The sequence below is a fragment of the Triticum aestivum genome, chromosome 5D, assembly GCF_018294505.1.
Source record: "Triticum aestivum cultivar Chinese Spring chromosome 5D, IWGSC CS RefSeq v2.1, whole genome shotgun sequence".
NCBI lineage: Eukaryota > Viridiplantae > Streptophyta > Magnoliopsida > Poales > Poaceae > Triticum > Triticum aestivum.
In genome coordinates this window covers 10,078,466-10,084,465 of record NC_057808.1, presented here as the reverse complement: position 1 = coordinate 10,084,465, position 6,000 = coordinate 10,078,466, and positions in this window count along the sequence as shown.

Here is a 6,000-nt window from a genome sequence, read left to right as displayed (position 1 = left end):
CTCTATTAAAATGCTTAAGGAAGTTATTTTCCCAAGGTTTGGAGTCCCTAGATACTTAATGACTGATGGTCGTTCACACTTTATTCATGGTGCTTTTCGTAAGATGCTTGCTAAGTATGATGTTAACCATAGAATTGCATCACCTTATCATCCTCAGTCTAGTGGTCAAGTTGAGCTTAGGAATAGAGAAATAAAATTAATTTTTCAAAAGACTGTTAATAGGTCTAGGAAGAATTGGTCTAAGAAATTAGATGATGCACTTTGGGCTTATAGAACAGCATATAAAAATCCTATGGGTATATCTCCTTATAAAATGGTTTATGGAAAAGCTTGTCATTTGCCTCTTGAGTTAGAACATAAAGCATATGATAACCCACAAGTATAGGGGATCAATTGTAAGCTCTTTCGATAAGTAAGAGTGTCAAACCCAACGAGGAGCTAAAGGTAGAACAAATATTCCCTCAAGTTCTATTGACCACCGATACAACTCTACGCACGCTTAACGTTCGCTTTACCTAGAACAAGTATGAAACTAGAAGTACTTTGTAGGTGTTGTTGGATAGGTTTGCAAGATAATAAAGAGCACGTAAATAAATTCTAGGGGTTGTTTAGATAAAGACACAACTAAGTTAGTTTTAGTAGAGAGCTTTTTGTCATGAGAAAGTTATTTGTCCCTAGACAATCGATAACTAGACCGGTAATCATTATTGCAATTTTATTTGAGGGAGAGGCATAAGCTAACATACTTTCTCTTCTTGGATCATATGCACTTATGATTGGAACTCTAGCAAGAATCCGCAACTACTAAAGATCATTAAGGTAAAACCCAACCATAATATTATAAGGCATCAAGTCCTCTTTACTCCCATATGCAAACAACCTACTTACTCGGGTCTGTGCTTCTGTCACTCACGCCACCCACCATAAGCAAATCATGACTATATTGCAAACCCTACAGCGGAGATCCCTCACGCTTGCGCAACACGGAGAGCACCATAGGATAGCACCAATAATAAAACATGCAACTCAAACCAATCACGATCATCAATTAACCCATAGGACAAAGCGGATCTACTCAAACATCATAGGATAGACATACATCATTGGGAAATAATATATAGTGTTGAGCACCATGTTTAAGTAGAGATTACAGCAGGTAAAAGAGGGATTACACCGCTTCATAGAGGGGGGGAGTTGGTGATGACGGCGGTGAAGTGGTTGGTGTAGATTGTTGTCACGATGATGGCCCCGGCGGTGTTCCGGCGCCACCGGAGAGAGGGGGAGAGAGCCCCCCTTCTTATTCTTCTTCCTTGACCTTCCCCCTATATGGGAGAAGGGTTTCCCCTCTAGTCCATGGCCTCCATGGTGGCGGAGGGGCGAGACCCCCCTTTGAGATTGGATCTCTCTCTCTCTCTCTGTTTCCTTCTGTTTCTGCGCTCCCTGATTCTGCCCTTTCACCGTTTCTTAAATTCCCAGAGATCCGTAACTCCGATTGGGCTGAAATTTTGACACGATTTATATCCGGATATTGGCTTTCTTGCGGCGAAAGAAGGGCACCAACCGCCTTACTGAGTGGCCATGAGGGCCCAGGGCGCGCCCTAGCCCCTGGGGCGCGCCCCTCACCCTCATGGGCCCCTCGGGCATCGTCTCGCGTTGATTCCACTTCCCAAAATTCACATGTATTCCAAAAAAAATCTCCGTAAATTTTTATCCCGTTTGGACTCCGTTTGATATGGATTTTCTGCGAAGCAAAAAAACATGCAACAAACAGGGACTGGCACTGGGCACTGGATCAATATGTTACTCCCAAAAATAGTATAAAAAGTTGCCAAAAGTATGTAAAATTTGTAGAATATTGGCATGGAACAATAAAAAATTATAGATACGACGGAGATGTATCAGCATCCCCAAGCTTAATTCCTGCTCGTCCTCGAGTAGGTAAATGATAAAAAAGATAATTTTTGATGTGGAATGCTACCTAGCATAATCTTGATCATGTAATATAATCATGGCATGAATATTAAGACACGAGTGATTCAAAGCAATAGTCTATCATTTGACATTAAGACAATAATACTTCAAGCATACTAATAAAGCAATCATGTCTTTTCAAAATAACATGGCCAAAGAAATTTATCCCTACAAAATCATATGGTCTAGCTATGCTCCATCTTCGTCACACAAAATATTCAAATCATGCACAACCCCCGGTTTCAGGCAAGCAATTGTTTCATACTTTAGTATTCTCAAACTTTTTCAACTTTCATGCAATACATGAGCGTGAGCCATGGATATAGCACTATAGGTGGAATAGAATATGATGGTGGAGGTTGTGTGGAGAAGACAAAAAGGAGAAAGTCTCACATCGACGCGGCTAATCAACAGGCTATGAATATGCCCATCAATTGATGTCAATGTGAGGAGTAGGGATTGCCATGCAACGGATGCACTAAGAGCTATAAGTGTATGAAAGCTCAAACTGGAAACTAAGTGGGTGCGCATCCAACTTGCTTGCTCATGAAGACCTCGGGCATTTGAGTAAGCCCATCATCGGAATATACAAGCCAAGTTCTATAATGAAAAATTCCCACTAGTATATGAAAGTGAAAGCATAGGAGACTCTCTCTATGAAGAACATGGTGCTACTTTGAAGCACAAGTGTGCTAAAAGGATAGTAGCATTGCCCCTTCTCTCTTTTTCTCTCTCTTTTTTTGTTTGGCTTCTTTGGCCTCTTTTTTCTCATTGGCTTCTTTGGCCTCTTTTTTTATTTCCTCACATGGGGTAATGCTCTAATAATGATGATCATCACACTTCTATTTACTTACAACTCAAGAATTACAACTCAATATCTAGAACAAAGATATGACTCTATATGAATGCCTCCGACGGTGTACCGGGATGTGCAATGATCTAGCGTAGCAATGACATAAAAAAACGGACAAGCCATGAAAACATCATGCTAGCTATCTTACGATCATGCAAAGCAATATGACAATGAATTCTCAAGTCATGTATATGATGATGATGGAAGTTGCATGGCAATATATCTCGGAATGGCTATGGAAATGCCATGATAGGTAGGTATGGTGGCTGTTTTGAGGAAGATATAAGGAGGCTTATGTGTGATAGAGCGTATCGTATCACGGGGTTTGGATGCACCGGCGAAGTTTGCACCAACTCTCGAGGTGAGAAAGGGCAATGCACGGTACTGAAAAGGCTAGCAATGATGGAAGGGTGAGAGTGCGTATAATCCATGGACTCAACATTAGTCATAAAGAACTCACATACTTATTGCAAAATTTTATTAGCCATCGAAACAAAGTAATACACGCATGCTCCTAGGGGAAGGGTTGGTAGGAGTTAACCATCGCGTGATCCCGACCTCCACACAAAGTATGACAATCAAAAAATAAATCATGCTCCGACTTCATCACATAACGGTTCACCTTACGTGCATGCTACGGGAATCACAAACTTTAACACGAGTATTTCTACAAATCCACAATTACTCACTAGCATGACTCTAATATCACCATCTTTATATCGCAAAACTATTGCAAGGAATCAAACATATCATATTCAGTGATCTACAAGTTTTATGTAGGATTTTATGACTAACCATGTGAATGACCAATTCCTGTCATCTCTCTAAATAGATATAAGTGAAGCAAGAGAGTTTAATTATTTCTACAAAAGATATGCCCATGCTCTAACAAATATAAGTGAAGCAAAAGAGCATTCTACAAATGGCGGTTTTCTATGTGTAGAGAAACAGGCAATCCAAACTTCAAATGATATAAGTGAAGCACATGAAGCATTTTATAAAGCCATACTCAAAAGATATAAGTGAAATGCAATGAGCATTCTATAAATCAATCATGGACTATCTCATACCAGCATGGTGCATCAAAGAAAAGTGAAAACTAAATGCAAAAGACGCTCCAAGATTTGCACATATCACATGAACGAAAGAAAGACGAAAACATACCGATACTTGTTGAAGAAAGATGGGATGCCTCCCGGGGCATCCCCAAGCTTAGACTCTTGAGTCTCCTTGAATATTTACTTGGGGTGCCTTGGGCATCCCCAAGCTTGAGCTCTTGCCTCTCCTCCTTCTCCTCATATCGAGACCTCCTTGATCTTTGATCACTTCATCCACACAAAACTCAACAGAAAGCTCGGTAAGATCCATTAGTATAATAAAGCAAATCACTACTGCAAGTAATGTTGCAAACCAATTCATTTTTTTGCATTGTAGCTACTGTAATATAATTTTTCCATGGCTTATACCACCGATAGGATCGATAGTTTCATCAAAACAAGCAACATAATGCATCAAAAACAGAATCTGTCTTAAACAGGACAGTCTGTAGTAATCTGAACACTACCATACTTCTGGTACTCCAAAAATTCTGAAAAATTAGGACAAGATAAACAATTTGTATGGCAAGACTGTGCAAAAAAGTTTCAGAAACGTTCGACATTCCAGTAAAAAATAAAATTCACGCGCTACAGCCAAAGTTTTTGTTTCCGCACCGCACAAACCAACAAGCAATCTAATCATCCTAAAGGCAAATCTTGGCACATTATTTTTCTAATACAATGGAATTGTACAAGGGGATAATTATTTATGTTGAAAATTTTCTGTAATCAAGATTCATAAAGTTTTCGTGAGCATGAACAAAGTTCAAGGAGCTCCCCCACTTCAACAATGCTTGTCTCTCTCACTTTCACTTTCCTTGAAAAGTTTTGGGTTCCCCTCTTTATTTTTTTTTAAACTCTATAAAAGCACTCAACAGAAATAAATGACTCTCTAAAACTTCCGGGTTGTCTCCCTGGCAGTGCTTTCTTTAAAGCCATTAAGCTAGGCATAAGGTGCTCAAGTAATGAATCCACCCGGATCCCAAGGTATATCAAAGCCAATTTGAATTAGCAATGATTTGTCATTTAGTAGTGAGCACAAAGCAAGATATATCAAGCAATGACGAAGTCTAACTCTCTTCCTATGCATCGGCATGTCATACAAGAACAATTCATGCACATCAAGTAAAGGCCAATGCATAGCATAAGAAGTTTTTTGCAATTTTATCGTGTTGGAAACATAGAGAGGCGGAGATGTAGTTCCTCTCTCATAATAATTGCAAGTAGGATCAGCAAGCACATGCACACTATATTCATCAAAATTATCATGTGCAATGGTAAAAGGCCACCCATCAATATAATCCTTAATAAGTGCAAACTTCTTTGATATAGTGTAGTTTGGAGAATTCAAAAAGATAATAGGACTATCATGTGTGGGTGCAATAGCAACAATTTCATGTTTAACATAAGGAACAATAACAAGTTCATCTCCATAAGCATAATTCATATTGGCATCTTGGCCACAAGAATAGCAAGCATCAAGTTCATCAAAAAGGGATATTTCAAACGAATCAACGGGATCATAGCAATTATCATGGCATTCATCCTTCGGTAAGAACGAAGGGACATTAAATAATGTATGAGTTGGAGAGTTACTCTCATTAGAAGGTGGACACGGGTAGCTAATCCGATCTTCCTCCTTTTGTTCTTCGCTCTCCTCATCATCTTTTTCATCCAATGAGCTCACCGTTTCATCAATTCCTTCTTCCGTAGACTCCTGCAAAATATTAGTCTCTTCTCGGACAGTGGAGACTTTCTCAATAAATTCATCAATATCATAATTGTATTTATAATTCTCATAGTAATATTTCAGGATAGCTAAATTTTCAGGTCTATAAACTGAATCATCAAAATCTTCAAACTCTTTAAACAAAGATTCAATTTCACATGCACCCTTAAAAGCAACAAATTCTTCTATACGTTCCATGTCATAGTAATCATATATACCTCTAGCATAAGAAGCCAAGGTTTTATTATCATTAAATCTGCATGAAAAGGGAAGGTGTGGAGCCTTCATCCTAGAGCAACAAGTATAATCATATCTCAAGCATAGTTGCCGAGCATACCAATGCAACATAT